Source organism: Carlito syrichta, unplaced genomic scaffold, assembly GCF_000164805.1.
Source record: "Carlito syrichta isolate Samal-C Ts95f unplaced genomic scaffold, Tarsius_syrichta-2.0.1 Scaffold304795, whole genome shotgun sequence".
In the NCBI taxonomy this organism is placed as follows: domain Eukaryota; kingdom Metazoa; phylum Chordata; class Mammalia; order Primates; family Tarsiidae; genus Carlito; species Carlito syrichta.
In genome coordinates this window covers 57,851-76,901 of record NW_007248891.1, presented here as the reverse complement: position 1 = coordinate 76,901, position 19,051 = coordinate 57,851, and the positions used below count along the sequence as shown (strand labels likewise).

At 35.9% G+C, this 19,051-nt stretch overlaps 1 protein-coding gene across 1 annotated transcript in view; it reads left to right on the top strand.

Moving 5' to 3' along the window:
• Positions 1-19,051, top strand: part of LOC103263302 (T-cell immunomodulatory protein) — a gene marked incomplete at its 3' end in the record, with an annotated part of 225,243 nt that overhangs the window by 162,257 nt on the left and 43,935 nt on the right. The window lies entirely within an intron of this gene.

The window sequence follows — 19,051 nt, the reverse complement described above, 5'->3', positions numbered from 1 at the left end:
CATATTTGTATACCTAACCCTTAACTGTACCCCACAACATCATAATAAAAAATATTGATTTAAAAATAAAAAAGTAAAAAGTAAAAATAAACAGAAAAACACGCAGAAAAAAAGTGATATATTCCATTAATAGAATAAATTAATACAAATTTCTAAAAAGCAAGATTCTTAAAGAATCAGAAAAACACCCTTTGTATTTTAACAGGGGTTACTTTAAGTTTATACATTCTTGAACTTCTTTTCAAATTTACTATGCCACAACATTACTTTTATAATCAGAAACATAAAAAAATTTTTCTTTTGAAGAGTCACTTGGGGAAACTTGACAAGGTCACATCCATATGGTTGGCTGCCTCCTCAGCATCTGGCATCCATGTAAAAATACGTAATGAAGTGAGTTGGAGGACATGTCTGATGGATGAAATGCTGCAGTCTAATAATCAAAAAATCTGACTAATTTTGATCAATTTGAGACTGGCTAAACAAAATTTTAACTAGGATTTTTTAATGCGTTATTAGAAATATGCACCAGATAAGAATGAAATTGTTTTCTAACTAGTATTCTATCAAATCAGTTGTTCCCCATATTCTAGGCATTTATCTTTTGTCAGTCACATGAAATATTTAGCTAGAAAAATAGAAAATATTACAAGTTCAAAGTAATATTTATTTTTTTCCAAGTCAACACACTCACTAAGGCACTTAGAGATTTGACCTTGCTATATTGATATATTAATCCTCATTTTCTCTAGTTCTCAGTTCATTGTCTCTCAGTGAAATTCTGCACCAAGAGTCACATCAGACTCTGTTCATATGGGAAAGAAAGTTGCCTAATTAGTATTGTTTTTGTTTTACTTACTAGACTGTATATTTTGTTGTCATTTTTCTTTTAGTAGATCTAGCCATAAATTTTATTTACTTTTATAAAGGCACATAGAATTATGTGTTTCAATACTTTTTTTAAGTTATATTCATGGACTTTTAGGGTTGAAAGGAAATTTAAAATAATATAGTTTACTTTTCTTATTTGTGAATTAATTAGGACACAGAATGCTTAAGTTACTTATCACTCAGTCAGTAGTAGAATTGAGTGGATCATTCCATTAGAAGTGGATCCATGCGCATTTCATTTTATTGTGCAAAGTATTTATTTATTCAACAATTCGCCTATACTTGGAAAGGAACATTGTGCTAGAATCTGAAGATACAGAAGTAAAAAGCAGCACTTGGTACCAGCATGACCATTCCATTATCAGAAGCCCCTTCAAGTGTTCCAGGGTTTCTTTTTTGTATTAACCCGTTTAAGCCATCTGCCATCTATTTTAGTATATATTATAGGAATCATTAAAGTCAAGTTTATTTGTAAAATCTCAGAGATGCATAGGCGGTGGCCCTGTGGGTATGAGCTTTATTTAGCCTTGGTGACTGCCTAAACTCATCAATCCCCCACTAAATAATAGTAATCTGAATTCAGAACCTTCGCCCTAGGGAAGGTAGTAACAGTCAACAATGTCTCCAGGTTTTCTATGCCTGGGGGCCCTCAGCCTTCCTTGCCTGCTGCCCACAGGGAAGTGACAAGTCAGCCCCTCCCTCAGTTGTTGATGTCAGGGCTGATGAGGATGGCTGACTAGAAGCATTTCAAGCAACTTCATTTTTGCTTAGAAGGTTCTGCTTAGAATAACCAAAGTAGTGTGTAGACAATAACACTTTTAATAAACGATCCAAGACAAAACATGGGAGGGAGTTCAGCAGAAAAGGAAAAGGAATTAGCAAAAGATAGGAAGTAGAAGAAAAGCAGACAACTTGCTTAGCCAGGATTGGCTAGAGAACCAGGAGTGATTCCTGAATACAAGAGAGGGTGAGTGGGTCTTTCTGCCATCTGCTTTTCCACTGGTGAATCATATAATCCAGGCCATGGTTGAGCACCTTGACCCTCCCAAGCTTCTTAGGGAGTGACCAAGAAATTGTGAAAAGAAATTGCTTTAGGGAACAAATACAAACTGGGTCCCACATCCTTTCTGAAACCTAAGTAGCTACAATAAGATGTTATCCTAAATCCTACCTTTAACAGACTGCACAGTTCTAGGAACCAGGTACTAGGAATCCTAGCTATTAGGGAAACTTGGGTTGCTGCTAATGGAATCAGGGCATGAGCAGTATGTGGACTCCACAACCAGTACTGAGAAGTAAGCATAATGTGGGCTGCAGCTCCCACTTGTAAATGAGAGCATGTAGTATTTGGTTTTTTGTTTCTGCATTAATGCACTTAGAATAATGACCTCCAGCTGCATTCACAAAGCTCCAATATTGGGTATGTCTACATTTATGATAGTTAAGATTTCTTGTTGGATTGAATCCTTTATTATTTACATAATGCCCTTCATTGTCCTTTTTTTTTTTTTTTTTTTTTTTTTTTTGTTGAAGTCTGATTTATCAATAAAAGAATGCTGACCTCTGCCTTTATTTTCCATTATGGTAGATCTTTCTCCATCCATCCCTTTACCTTGAGGCTATGAATGTTACTAGAAGTGACTTGGATCTCCTGAAGATAGCAGAAGAATGGGGTTTTTTTTCATCCATTTTGTTATTCAGTATCTTTTCAGTGGGACATTTATGCCATTGACAGTCAAGGTTACTATTGATGTTTATGATGTTATGTTCCTATCTTTGCATTGCTAGGTAGTAGCTTTGTAGTCTTGGTTTTGTGGTTAGTTTATAGGGACTGTGAGCTATGATCTTATGTGTACTTTTGTGTTAGGCAATATCATTCTTTTCCTTTATGTCTAGAACTCCTGTAAGTGTCTCTTGTAGGGCCAGTCTGGGGTGACAAATTTCCTTAGCATTGCTTGTCCGGGAAAGACATTATTTCTCCTTCGTTTATGAAACTTAATTTGATGGCGTAAGAATTTCTTGGCTGGCATTTCGTTTCTTTGAGAATGCTTTTTTTAAAAAAGCAGTGGCCAGAGGAGGCTAATCTTTTCTGGTTTGTAAAGGTTTCTGCTGAGAGGCCTTCTGTTAGTCTGCTAGGTCTCCCTTAGTACCTGGTCTGGCCCTTCTCTCTAGCTGCCTTTAAGATTTTTTTCCTTAGCATTGATCTTGGATAGTCTGATGACTATGTGCTTTGGGGATGGTAATCTCATATAATATATTACAATAGTTCTCTGAATTTCTCGTATCTGTGTGTCAATCTCTCTAGCAAGATTGAGGAAGTTTTCTTGGAGTATGTAATCAAATACTTTTTCCAGGTTGTTTCCGTTCTCTTCTCTGTCAGGAATGCAAATTGGGTAGGTTTTATCTCTTTACAAAATCCCATATTTCTCAAAGGCTTTGTTCATTATTTAAAATTCTTTGTTTTTCATTTTTGTCTGACTGGGTTGATTCAAAGGATTGGTCTTCATGCTCTGAAATTCCATCTTGTGCTTATTCTAATCTTTTACTAAGGCTTGCTGCTGTATTTTGAACTTCCTGAAATGAATTCTTCAATTCCAGAATTGGAACGTTTGGTTCCTTCTCAGTTGGCCATGTCCTCTTTCAGTTCATGGATAATTTACATGATTTCTGTGTTTTGGATTTCCTCTTTCTTTTGGATCTCCTGGAGTCATGTTGTCATCATATGCTGAATTCTGTATCTGTATCTGTCATTTTGAACATTTCATTCTGGTTAGGATCCATTGTGTGAAGCTGGTATAATCCTTTGGAGATGGTAACACACTCAGGATTTTTGTGTTTCTGGCATTCTTGCACTGCTTCCTTCCCATCTGAGGGAGCTGACATTTCTTTCTTTTTGAATTTGCTGTCATTTAGATGGTTTTTTTTTCTTTTTCCCGTTGTGTTTATGACTGTGACTATGTCAATTGGCTTTGTTTCTAGTTTCTTTCAGAAGGCCACAACTCTTTTCTAGAAGTTTTATACTTAAATGATGAATTTTTATTTGGTGATGTAGTTCAGGCTGCCATTCTTTAGTGATGATTAAGAGCAGGAGCTGGCAGGTCAGGACTTTATTCTTTGCACACTGCCCGTCAGCAGGAGCAGGGGCACCAGAAAGAGTGCAAGAAGCACCCTCCTTCAACACACGGTTGCCTTCAACCGTGGGTGGGCACTGGAGAAATGTGGGCACTGGCTTCTTTACATCAGCTTTCCACATAGCTTTCTGTACAAGTTCATATTATCTGACTTCAAATTATACTGCAAGACCATAGTAACAAAAACAGCATGATACTGGCATAAAAATATATACATAGATCATTAGAACAGAATAGAAAATCCAGAAATAAAGCCACATACCTATAGCCAATTGACTTTTGACAAAGTCAACAAAATATACACTGTTGAAAGGACACTTTATTAAGTAAATGGTGCCAGGAAAATTGGATTACTATATGCATAAGAATGAAGTTGGACCTCATTTCTCACCATATACAAAGGTCAACTCAAGATGGGCTAAACACTTAAGACCTGAAAATATCAAAATCCTGTAAGGAAACCTAGAAAAAACTTTTCTGGACATGGACTAAGCAAAGAATTCATGACTCAGACCTCAAATGGGACTTAAACTAAAAAGTTTTTGCATAGCCAAATAAATAATCAGGAGAGTGACCAGACAAAATGCCAGCAACATGCAGATAGCATGCAAACTGGGAGAAAATATTTACAAATGATGCATTCGACAAAAAACTAATATCCGGATATATAAAAGTCCCAAAATAAAAAATAATCCTCTTAAAAGGTGGACAAATGACATGAACAGACACTTTTCAAAAGAAGATATACAAATGGACAACACACATATAGAAAACTTCACAAATTATCAGAGAAATATAATTTGAAATCACATGAGATACCATCTTACACAGAAAGGCTATTATTTAAAAGTATAAAAATAATAGATGTTGGTACAAATGCAGAAAAATGGGAATGCTTATACACTGTTGGTCGGAATGTAAATTAGTGCTTATATTGGATCCCCCAGATAACAGAATAATCTCCCCACTTCAAGATCCTTATATTGATCATCTCAGAAGAGTTCCCTTTGCCATGTAAGCTAACATGTTCACAGGTTCTGGGGATGTGGGCATCTTTGGGTAGCCATTATTCTGTTTACTATAGGCTATGTATCAGTATAACTTTCTCAGGACAGTTGTTACTATTTACTCAGCACTGATGATATAACCTGGTGCTTTAAATATGGTATTTCCTTTGGTCCTCATTACTTGTGATATTTTCAAATTCATAGTCTTTTTTCCATTTCCTGGCATACAACTCCTAAAATTCTTGAACTCTCTAAACTATCTTTTTCTATGATCATGCTTCAGGATGGGGCTAGTCACCAGAAAAACAAAAGCATGAGTGGAGGACTGGGATTTGACTAAAGGTCAAATTGATCACCAATGGCCAGTAGTTTACTAAATCATGCCCACGTAATAAAGCCTTCATAAAAAATTCAAAAGAACAGGATTCAAAGTTTCCAGGTAGCTGAACACATGAAGGCTTTTGGAGGCTGGTTTGCCTGGTGAAGGCACAGATCTCCACACCTCTTCTAATATGCCGTGTCCTATGCATCTCTTTATATGTATCCTTTAAAATATGCCGGTAATGTATTTTCTTGAATTCTGTGAGCCACTCCAACAAATGAATCAAGCCTAAAGAGTGAATCATTGAAACCCCAACTTGAAGCCAGTCAGTGAAAAGTTCCAGAAGTATATACTTTCAACTGGTGTATGGAGGTGGGAAGCAGTTTTGAGGACTGAGCCCCCAACCTATGGGATCTGACAACTGTCTCCAGGTAGATACTGTTGGAATTGAATTGGAGGACACCTAGGTGGTGTCTTCTGCAGAATTGACTACTTGCTTGCTTGTGGAGAGAATCCCAATAATTTGGGGCTGCAGGCATCTCCTGTGTTGATTATTGTGTGTTGGGTGAGAGAATAGGAAAAAGTCCTTTGAGTTTGTGGAGTTTTCACAACCAACACTATTATTTCCAGAAGCTGGTACTATTATTATCCCATTTCTAGATGAGCAAAATGAGGTTGCATAGAATGAATTGAATGCAAATGATAGCATATTAGAGTTGGATTCGGTTTTAATACTTAATTTTTAAAATCTGGTAGTATAGCCAGAACAATCTTGAAAAAGAAGAAAAGAGTTAGAGGTCTCATTCTTCCTAATTTCAAAATTGCAAACTACAGTAATTAAAACAGTGACTTAAAACAATGGATCTATTGAATAGAGTATAGAGTTTAGAAGTAAACCCTTGAATATATGGTCAAATGATTTTCGACAAGGGTGCCAAGACCATTCAGTGGGGATAAGATAATTTTTCTACAAATGGTGTTGGGGACACAATAGGTACATGTAAAAAAATAAAATCAAACCCCTACCTTAAACCATATGTAAAAATTAACCCCAAATTGATCAATAACCTAAACATAAGAGCTATAATTATAAAACTCTTAGAAGAAAACATAGGGAAAATTTTTTCTGATACTGAATTTGGCAGTGATTTTTTTGAATATGGCACCAAAACCACAGGCAACAAAAGCAAAAATAGACAAAATTGAACTGCATCAAAATGATGAACTTTTGTGCACCAAACAATACATTCAACAGAGTAAAAAGTAACACATATAATAAGAGAAAATACTTGTAAATTATATATGTGATAGGTAGTTAACATCAGGAATATATAAAGAACTCTTAGAATTCAACAACAATGATGGGAACAACCTGATTAAATAAAGAACAAAGGTCTTGGGTACACATTTCTCTAAAGAAGATACACAGATGTTCACCAAGAACATGAAAATATGACCAATATCAATAAGCATTAAGGCAATCCAAATTAAAAACACAATGAGTTGCCACTTTGTATCCATTAGGATAGCTGTTATAAAAAAATTCAAATAACTAATTGGGAGACAAAGGATAAAAATGAAAAACAGAAGAGACAACAGAGGTATTAATAATATTTCAAACTTAAACCATAGCATATCAATACTTACATTCAGTGGTAGAAACATGTTAATTAATTAAAGGAGAAAGATTGTCAGAATTCAATAGAAAATCATGATCCAGTGATAGGCTCTCTACAAGAAAATCACTTCAAATATAATGATATAAGTAGGTTAAAAGAAAAAAGGAGAGAAAAGATACCATTCAAAAACTGATCAAAAGAAAGCTGCAGTAACTATTTTTATGTCAGTTAAATAGAATCCAGAGCAAATAAAATCACTAGGGACTTTGCCAATCCTATGCAAAGCAAAGGATTGCTCATAGAAAACAATAGAACTGCAAATATATAAAGCAAAAACTGATAAGATTCAAAGGAGAAACAGACAAATCCACAGATAGTTGGGGACTTTAGTACTCCTCTCATTGATCAGTACTCTCATTAATAGTGTACTCTGTAGTTTTCTTCCACACACACACACGGACCACTTACCAAGATAAACTAATAAATTTACTTGTATACTATGTGCCCATAATGGAATTACACTAAAATTCAATAAAAGATAACAGAAAAATCTTTAAGCTCCTGGAACTTAAACAATAGACTTGTATATAAACTATGGGTCAGAGAGCCTTGAGAAAAGTATTAAGGAAAATTTAAAAATATATGGAACTCAATATATTAATATATTTAAAAATATATTGAGCTTAATGAAAACATACCATACATCAAAATTTGTGGAATGCGGATAAAACAACTTCATGAGGAAATATAGCACTAAATGTTAACATTAGGAAAGAATAGCAGTAGCAAGTCGATAATTTGAGCTTTTCCATCAAGAAAGTAGAAAAAGGAAAGCAAACTCAAAACTGGCAGACGGAAGGAATACAGATTTTTTAATTCAATAAAATAAAAAAACAAAACAATAGACAAAATCAAATCAAAAGCTGGTTCTTGGAAAATATTAATGAAATCATTAAACCTATAGCAAGACTGACAAAGAGAAAAAGAGAAATTAGAAGTGGCCAGTAACAAAAATGAAAAAGAGGATATAACTACAGACCTCACAGATTTTAAAGGATAATAACAAACTGCTTTGAATAACTCTACACACATACACTGACAACTTAGACATAATTTACCAATTCCTTGGAAACCACAAACTACCAAAACTCATCCAAAGTGAAATTGATTATATGAACCTTGAAAAACTGTTAAAGAAATTAAAAATTTTGTTACATATATTCTGAAAAAGAAATCTTCTAGGCCCAGACAGTTTCACTGACAAATTCTACCAAACATTTAAAGAATAAGTAATTTCAATTCTACATAACGTCTTCCAAAAAACAAAGACTCTTTTCAAGTCATTTTAAGAGGCTGACATTACCTTGATACCAAATTATACAAAGATAGTACAAAAACAGAAAACTACAAATGAATATGCTTCAACAACAGAGAGGAAGAATTACCCAACAAAGTGTTAGCAAATTGATTCTCTTATTTTCCAACACCAATTATGTGCCAACAATTTAACTCTACTCTGACACTAGCTTCCCAGAGTTAACATCAGACTCCACGTTTGTTAAGGATTCAGTTCCCGGAATTCTAGTCCCCAAGGTGCTCAAATTTCTGTCTACAAATTCAACAAATTCTACAAATTCAAGTGTTCCCATGTTTCACCATGTTCAATAACTTCCTAGTACAACTCACAGAATTCAATACCTATTGTACTCATAGAACTCAGGAGAATACTATACATTATATTACAACTTATTCTGAAAGATACAAATGAATGACCAAGTGAAGAGATACATTAGAATAAGGTCACAAAGGGTCCCAAGCACAGCCTTTGTACCATCAAGTTTGTGTGCCAACCTCACACATGATTGTGTTCATCTGGGAAGTTCCTCAGTCTGTTGTTTAGAGGTTTTTAGATAGGCTTCATTACATAGGCGTCATTGACTGTTGGTAATTGAACTCAGGCTCTCCTTCTGGAGAGATTGAGGGGTAGGGCTGAAAGTTCTAACCCTCTATTCAAGGCTTGGTTCTTCTGGCAACCAGCCCCATCCTGAAGTTATCTAAGAGCCTTCACCTCATTAGTGTAAATTCTGATATGATTGAAGGGGGCACAGTAGCTCATGCCTGTAATCCCAGCACTTTGGGAGGCTGATGCGAAAGGATTGCTTGAGCCTAGGAGTTCAAGACCAGCCTAGGCAACCTAGTGAGACCGTGTCTCTACAAAAAGTCAAGAAATTAGCCAAGCCTGGTAGTACGTGCCTGTTGTCTCTGCTACTTGGGAGGCTAAGACAGAAGGATCACCTGAGTTGAGGAAGTCGGGGCTGCAGTGAACTGTGATTGTGCCACTGTGCTCCAGCCTGGGTGGACAAAGTGAGACGCCCACTCAAAAAATAAGTAAATAAAAAACTATTTGTATCCACAAGATGTAAAGAACTCTAAACTCCGTAGAAAGAAAACTATAGAAAAATTGAGAATGTAGCTTGGTTCCTAATTCTTCATGGGGGTTAAACTTTTAACAAGAATTTCTAGACTTTCATAAGTATTCACCATTCCTTAAGTTATCCTCTTTTCATAGATTGCACATAGCTCTGCTGTCAGTGAGTAATATTTAGTGTGACATAATTCCTATTAGTAGATAATCATCAATGTTTCTACTCTAGTTGCTGGGTTATTTTCCCTTCACATAGGGGTATCTCTTCACTTCATCCTCATTGCTACTACTGTAAAAACTATAGTCCCTGCAGTAACAGCATCAGGAATTCAGACATATCTGTTTCACAAGTTTTTTTTTACACAGATATGATAGGTCTGTCACAGAATAGCAGTGAAATTGCTGGCGCAGGCAAGATTACAAAGGACAAGGACAAGTCTGCCTGCTTCTTACTCCTTCTCTTCGCAGTCTCCCATGTCGCTGGGACTGTGTGTGTTTGTGCATAATACTCTGCCATCTGAGATGTGGAGCAAGGGGATGAAAGCTGCCCCTTCTGTTCCTGCACCAGACAAAGCCAGAGTCCTGAAGGCTGGGAAGACACCACATTTGGGGAGAACCTCTTCCAATTACCTTGCAAGGCATCACCACTAAAAGAAATCTTATCTTTTTGTCAAATTTGCTTCTGATTATCTAAATATAACTGAGACTCTGTCTCATGTTCTCCCTCCCCACCAGCATTCCTTGTGTGTCTTATTTACATGAAAGCATGTGTTAAACACTGACATGTTTATACACAGAATCTCCATTTGTAATCTCTTTTAAATAAACCTCTATTTTAAACAAAGATTGGAAGCAGACCGTAAGACCTGTGAATGGATATAAATTTTCATTCCCCTTTAGATAGTAGGAGTATCAGGGAACTTAGAGATGAAGCCTATTTGAATAAATATTTGTTTTAAATGTTAAAGCAAATGTTTTCTGCCTTGTTTATTATATATAATTATGTGATGTGCTTTAAAGGTGGTCTGTTTACCCAAAATACTCTCTCTTTGTTGGCAATTCTGAGCTTGAACTGGAAACATAAGTTTATCTCTTCCAAATATAAGAGCTAAAATTTAAAAATAAACATACTTGCATGTTACACACAGCCATCTTCTTACAGAATAAGAAATTTAGTAACATATTATTCAAACCACAGTTTTGTTATTGTTGTGTGTATTTTTGTATGTGTATGTAAATACTTGAAGATCCACTGTGGGTCGAGTGTGGTGGCCTACACCTGTAATCTGTTTGGGAGATAGAGGCGGTAGAATTCGTTGCCCAGCTTGGGCAACATAGCAAGACCTCATCTCTGCAAAAAGGTTTAAAAATAAGCCCAGTGTGATGGCTTGCACCTGTAGTCCCAGTTACTCAGGAGGCTGAGACAGAAAGATTGCCTGCGTCCAGGAAGTTGAGGTTGTGATGAGCTGTGATCATGCCACTGCACTCCAGCCTGGGTGACAGAGTGAGACTCCAACTCCAAAACAAACAAACAAAAAGATTCACTGTGTGTTTTTACACTAAAGTATACCTGAATTCGACTAGGCACATTTTCATTGCTTAGTAGCCTCACATGTATAGTTTCTACTGTATTGGAGAGCACAGATCTGAACTAAGTCATCTCATTCTTTATAGTCTGAAAATTCAAATCTGTGGGTATAAATCAAATTTTATTTGTTACTCCCATTTAAAATTGCATGTTAAAATAGTCATATCTAACTTTCTTTTTAAGTTTTAAAGTACTGTGTTCAGTGGAATAGTATAAACATATTTCTATATAGTTGACCATTGAACAACACAGGTATTAACTATGCTGGTCCACTTATACATAGATTTTGTTTAAATAAATACAGTCGGGCCTTCATATCCATGGGTTCTGCATTCACAACCAAATGCAGATGGGAAGTATGGTATCCATGGGATGTGAAACCCCTTTATATCTTCCTTGCAGGCAGTTCCGCAGAGCAACTCTGGACTTGAGTATACGTGGATTGTGATATGAGGGCTGGGGTTGGTCCATGGAACTAAGTCCCCACATATAGGGAGGGATCACTATATTTAATATTTATAACTGGGGAAATTAAAATGTATGAACTATAGTTCTAATAAAATAAACTGATTTGAACAATAATTTAATGTGCTGATCTGTGTAGCTCACTTGAACATATAATCTAGTATATTTTTATATGTCATTGTGTGTAAAGTTGCCACAATATTAATAACCAGTGGCACTTAGTAGACTCTTCTCATGTAACCAAAAAATGACGAGAAAAGGATAATTATATCTAACTTAATTACAGATATATACAGAACAAATACAGATTATTTTGTATGCAATCTAAGCCTTCTTGATCATATTTAGGTAATAGTGATATATCCTGTGGTCATAAAATATTTGCTTATTATACAGCAAAGGTTTTAAAATTGCTTTTCATGAACAGGCATTTAATCTACTTGGAGATTTTATTATTGTGAGTAAGATTTGTTCTGTTAATTTTCTGATAATTATTATTGGTATGTAAGAAGGCTATTAATTTTAGTACATGGATCTTATATTCATCAATCTTACTTTATTCTCTTATTCTAGTCATTGGTAGAGGTTCATGAATTTCCTATGTAGAAAAATCATTGCATTTGAAAATAAAGATAGTTAGATCTCTTGCTATAGAATTATAATATCTCTTCATCCAGGACCTTCATCCCAATGTTGAGTAGTAATGGTGTTATCTGGTATCATTGACTTGTTCATGATCATATAGTATGTTTTTATTCAGAAAACTAGTTTATTTTTTTAATATGTGGCAGAACCATGCGTGATTTAATAGAATGTAAACATAGTACAATTTTTTTAATGTTTTTCTCCTAAGCACATATTATAGCAGTTTAGGAAGTACAAATAAAAGAAGCTTAAAATTTCCTATAACCATATCACCCAGGGGTGATCACTGTTTTCAATTTAGTATATGGCAGAATCACAAATTAGATTTTAGAGCCAGGCTAAAAGTGGCAGAATTACTCTTAAAAAGGCATTAAATCACTCACAAATTAAAATATACATAAATGGACTTGTATAAAATTCTCTATACATATATTGTAATAAATACTGTGAGATAAAATAGAGAAGACTACATATTAACACAATTCTCTAGCCTTTTTACTATACTTCTATAGTTATTAAACAATAAATTACAGTATGCCAAGCATATAGTTGGATTCTGGATGTTAAATTTATGTGAATTAACTCCAGTGTACATAATTTTCATCTTACTGACTTGAGTACCTATGCTTGTGTAAGGTATATCTCTCATAAAATATACTGTACTTTTATAGCTATATTTTCTAAATAACCATTATTGTATATTTACCTATTAGCATTTTTGTTTAGGTCTATAAGTGCATTTTTAAAAGCAGTACCCTTTGTAATACAAAACAGCAGTTGAAGAAATGTAATAATAGGGAAGAGGACTGGAATTCTTAGATTCAAAGAAACTATATTATTTATTCTAAGTAGTTTCAGGAAGTGGACGATCAGTGTTAACTAAAAGAGTAGAGTAACAGATTCATACATGGCAGGGCTCGGTGGCTCAGCTTGTAATCCCAGCACTTTGGGAGGCCAAGGCGAGTGGATTGCCTGAGGCCGCGGGTTCAAGACCCACCTGGGCAACTTGGCGAGACCTCATCTCTACAATACATCAAAAATTAGCCAGGCATGGTAGCGCGCACCTGTAGTTCCAGCTACCTGGAAGGGTGAGGCAGAAGGATCGCTGGAGCCCAACAGGTCGAGGCTGCAGTGGCCAGAAGTGTGCCACTGCACTCCAGTCTGGGCAACAGAGTGAGACTCCAACTCTTAAAAAAAAAAAAGATTCATACATGCTCAGGTACATGTGGTAATTTAGCAAAAGATTTATGAGCATGATTTCAAGTCAAAAAAAATGGAAATTTTATATATAAAATTTATCAGATAAAACTTCTGGTTATATTAGCCAGGCTTTTAAAATTCTACTGCTCATAAGTCCTAGAAACTCTTCCTCCCTTTCTTTTTATAGATGAACATTAGAAACCAAGTAGATGACCAAACTGAGAACAGTATGAGAATAGTATATAAGTTGTCAATTTTTTTTACATGTTGTAGAGTTTGTCTAAAGAGTGAAGGAATAATCATGAACTCCTTTTGCATTATGGTTAGGATATTCAAACAGACTTACTCGGATTTTATTCTACAGCACATAAGTTGGACTCATGACTTTTCCTATTGTAGTTTCATCTTTCTACATCTTCAAGCACTTAACATGAGTATTCTTATGTAGAAGTCTATTAGTGACATTTTCTATAAATTTTCATTATTGCAGGTATACAATTACTTGACAGTTTTAAAGCCATCATTATCAATAAGAAAGAATTTTAGCATCCTTGAGTAATGGTAAAAAAAACTAACTTAGCATGAGGAGCTTAAATTTTGAATTGGGTCACTTGGCATCAACCCAAGGCCAAGAATGACCTGAAGAAGAAAAAAGTTTTCAGTTTTTTAGAAGGGCTAATTGTGTTTTCTCTGCTTTTTCTTTCAGCCTAAGTTTTAATTATCTAAATGTTTTGTCCTCTGCTTAACGAAGGGTTTAAATAGGTGATTAGGTATATATTCTTGGTTCAATCTTACTTTAATGTGTTTTCATTGATGGGATAATGCCCTTTTTTTAAGGTACATAATTGTTTTAACTCAGCATGTTGTCAAGCTTTTTCCAAGAAGATTGAATCTTAAATTTGTTAGTTCTTGTGTCTCACAGTTACTAAGGTGCATAGATTTCTTACCTTTCATGAGCTAATGAATATTTCATAGAAGTTGGTTTTAGAATATGGTGTAAACATAAAATAAGACTGGTGAATGAGAACAATGCGGTTTTTTAAAATTAAATTTCATTGGTATCTCCAACTGTAGATTAATATAACTGATATTTATCTAAAAGTAAAAATGTTATAGATGCATCAGTTTTCCTTCAGAGGCATCACCATAGTAGAATAAACACTTCTTTAATAATGTTACTGTTAGTGTGTCAGAGGGGTCAGTAGGAAGTCAACAATCAGACAATCAGACAAGAGAAGGAAATCAGAGGTATCCAAATAGGAAAAGCGGAAGTTAAGCTATTCCTCTTTGCAGATGATATGATCCTATACCTGGAAAACCCCCAAAAAACTGTCAAAAACCTCCTAGCACTGAAAAAGGACTTTGGCAAAGTCTCAGGGTACAAAATTGATGTGCAAAAGATAGTCGCATTTGTATACACCATCAACAGAGAACCAAATAAAAAGTACAATCCCATTCACAATAACCATACACACACACACACACACACACACACACACACACACACACACACACAATGAAATACCTTGGCATCTTCCTAACCAAAGAAGTGAAAGACCATTATAACAAAAACTACAAAACACTGCTCAAAGAAATCAAAGAAGGCACAAAAAAATGGAAAAAAAAATCTGTTCTCATGGATTGAAAGAATCGACACTGTTAAGATGTCCACCCAACCAAGGCAATCTACAGATTCAATGCAATACCCATTAAATTACCATCATCGTTCTTCTCAGACCTGGAAACGACAATACAGAAATTCATATGCCAAAAGAATCCTCAGCAAAAAGAAAAGAAAAAAAAAATAGGAGGTATCACACTCCCAGACTTTAAACTTACTATAAGGCTACAATAATCAAAACAGCCTGGTATTGGTGCAAGAACAAACATATATACCAATGGAACAGAATAGAAATTCCAGAAGCAAAACCTCAATTTGTCAACCAACTCATCTTCAACAAAGCCTCCACCAACCACCACTGGGGAGAGGAGAACCTATTCAGTAAAGAAGGGTGCTAGGAAAACTGACTGACCACATGCAGATGAATGAAACAGGAGTCCTACCTATCACCATACACAAAAATCAACTCCAAATGGATCAAAGACCTAAACGTAAAACCTCAAACTATAAAAACCTTAGAAAGTGCAGGAGAAATTGAATAGGCAGCTACAGAAATTGGAATAGGCAGCTAGTTCCTGATCAAAACCCCAAAGCCCATGCCATAAGAGATAAGATAAACAGATGAGACTTCATCAAACTAAAAAGCCCTGCAAAGCAAAAGAAATCATCAAGAGAGCAGGGAGACAGCCCACAGGATGGGAAAAAATATCTGTCAACTGTATATCTGACAAAGGCCTGAAATTTAGGGTCTACAAGGAACTTCAACATGCCAAAGGGCAAAAAACAACCCCATTTTTAAAAATGGGCAAAAGACATGCATGACACTTCTTAAAAGAAGATATACGAGCAGCCAACAGACATGAAAACTGCTTAGCCTCGCTAATCATTAGAGAAATGCAATTCAAAACCACATTGAGATACCACCTAACTCCGGTAAGAGTGGCCATCATTAATAAAGCAAAAACAACAGATTCTGGCGTGCATGCAGAGAAAAGAGAAGGTTTCTACACTGTTGGGAGGAATGCAAACTAGTGCAACCTCTAGGAAAAACAGTGTGGCAATTTCAAAAAAAACTAGAATTTGACCTTCCTTACGACCCAGCAGTTCCCTTCTGGGAATATACCTAGAGGAACTCAAATCATTGTACAGAAAAGATACCTGCACATACATGTTTATTGCAGCACTATTCACAATAGCAAAAACATGGAACCAACTGTGCTGCCCATCGAAAGTGAACTGGATTTTTAAAATGTGGTACATATACATGATGGAATATCATGAAGCCATAAAGAAAGACAAAACTAAACTATGGACTTCACAGCACTTGGATGGAGTGAAAGTCTATCATATTCAGTGATCTGTCACAGAAGGAAAGAACTGAATACCACATGTTCTTACTTATAAGTGAACCCTGAGCATCTAGCATAATTCTACACAAACAAATGGGGGAAAAAATTCATTTGGATTGGAAGTAGTGGTATACTGCCAAGGGGTTGAGGGGGACATAACATCAATAAGGGTGCCTGGATCCAATGGGATGCCCAGATATCACCTATACATAAACCTCTAATGTACCCAATCCTGACTTGTACCCCACATCTTTAAAATAAGAAAAATTTAAAAAGTAATTAGATTGGAAAATATGTTTATCTAGAAAGTAGATTAGAGATAGAAAAGGTAGATTCACCTCTCCAAGATGGAAAGGGCACCAGAATTTAAAGAAAGCATGGCGACAGCTGCTTGAGTTTGAATGCTTCTTAAAGCTTTTCTTTGGTAGAAGCAGGTCATCGGTGATTGGGTGGTGGCCTGTTTCATGTCATCAGGAAGAGGGCAAGTAAGCACAGAAACTGTTGCCCTGGTGATGGGGTCTCTTACCTTCCTGAAAACGAGATAGATGGTTGGGCCAACCACATAGATAAGAAGGGCAGGGCGGGTAGCTGAAAGACAAATTCTTAGGACAAAGATGTTAATCTCAATGTCTTGTGACTAGCCCAGGATTCCAGGAAAGGATTATTGGGAAAGGATTATTGTTGTGTATGAGCTCAAGGAGACTAGAGAAATTCCATTTTGGGATCTGTCCTCTTAATTATACTTTAGAAATTACTTTTTGGTTTACATGCTTGTTCTTGTACGAATACCAGGCTGTTTTGATTATTGTAGCTTTATAATAGAGTTTAAAGTCTGGGAGTGTGCTACCTCCTATTGTGTGTTTTTTTTGCTGAGGATTGTTTTGGCGATTCATGGTTGTTTATGTTTCCATATGAATTTTCCTGTATTGTCATTTCCAGGTCTGAGAAGAATGCTGCTGATAATTTAATGGGTATTGGCTTTAAATCTGTAGGTTGCCTTTGGTAGGATGGACATCTTAACAATGTTGATTCTTCCAATCCAAGGGTATGGAATATTTTTCCATTTGTTTATGTCCTCTTTGATTTCATATAAACCAATGGAACAGGATAGAGATTCCAGAAGCAAAACCTCAATTTCTCAACCAACTCATCTTCAGCAAAGCCCCCACCACCAACCTCTGGAGAGAGGAGATCCTATTCAGTAAATGGTGCTGGGGAAACTGAGTGACCACATGCAGAAGATTAAAACAAGATCCCTACCTATCACCGTACACAAAAATCAACTCTAAATGGATGAAAAACCTAAATGTAAAACCTCAAACTATAAGGACCTTAGAAAATGCAGGAGACACGTTTATGGAAATTGAACTTGGCAACTAATTCCTGATCAAAACCCCAAGTGCCGGTGCCATAAGAGATAAGATAGACAGGTGGGACCTCATCAAACTGACAAGTGTCTGCAAAACCAAAGAAACCATCAAGAGAGCAGGGAGACAGCCCACAGACTGTGAAAAAATATTTGCCAACTGTGTGTCTGACAAAGGCCTAACGTCTAGGATCTACAAGGAGCTCAAATGTGCCGAAACGGCGGCGGGGCTCCATTACAAAGTGAGCAAAAGATACGTATAGATGCTTTTCAAAAGAAGACCTACGAGCTAGTCAGCAGATACATTTTTTAAAAATGTTCAGCCTCACTAGTCATCAAAGAAATGCAAATTTAAACCACACTGAGATACCACCTAACTCCCATCAGGATGGCCATCATCAATAACTTAAAAAACAACAGATGCTGGAGAGGATGCGCGAAAAGGGAACACTTTTACACTGTTGGTGGGAGTATAAACTAGTACAACCTCTGTGAAAAATAGTTTGGCGATTCCTAAAAGATCTAAAAATCAACTTTCATATGACCCCACAATCCCCCTACTGGGAATATACCCAGAGGAACTCAAATCACTCTATGAAAAATGATACCTGTACATGTATGTTTATTGCAGCATTGTTCACAGTAGCAAAAACATGGAACCAACCATACTGTCCATCGAAAGAGGACTGGGTGAAAAAAAAATGCAGTACATATACATAAAGAAGGACAAAATTATGAACTTTACAGCAACCTGGATGATCCTTAGAATCTATAATACTGAGTGACCTATCACAGAAACAAATAGCTGAGTACCACATATTCTCACTTATAAGCAGATCTTGAACAATTTTCGTAATACTGTCAGAAAAAGATTGGCAGTAGTGGGAAACTGCCAGGGGGAGGTGGGAGTCGCACCTCATCAACAAGGGTACATGCATAATGAACATTTATATATCTAACCCTGAAATGTACCCCACATCTTTAAAATAAAAAATAAAATAAAGTAAAAAAGAAATTCCTTTTTAAGAATTGCACATATGGAGAGTGACTGCTAATAGGTATGGGATTTTATATGGGGATGATGAAATGTTTTGTAATTAACTAGTAGTGATAGTTGTACAACCTTATGAATACACCCGAAACTGCTAAGTTGTACACTTTTAAATGGTGATATTTATGGAACTATGGACTATATATCAATAAAAATAAGTCAAAAAGTCAGACTCAGGTAAATTTCATTGTTTTGTTTGTTTGTTTGTCATGGTCTCACACCTTCATCCAGGCTACAGTGCTGTGCCGTAATCACAGCTCACTGCAGCCTCAACCTTCTTGTGTCAGACTGTCCTTCTGTCTCAGCCTCCCAAGTAGCTGGGACTGCAAGTACACACCACTTTGCTGGGCTATTTCAGTTTGGGGCTTTCT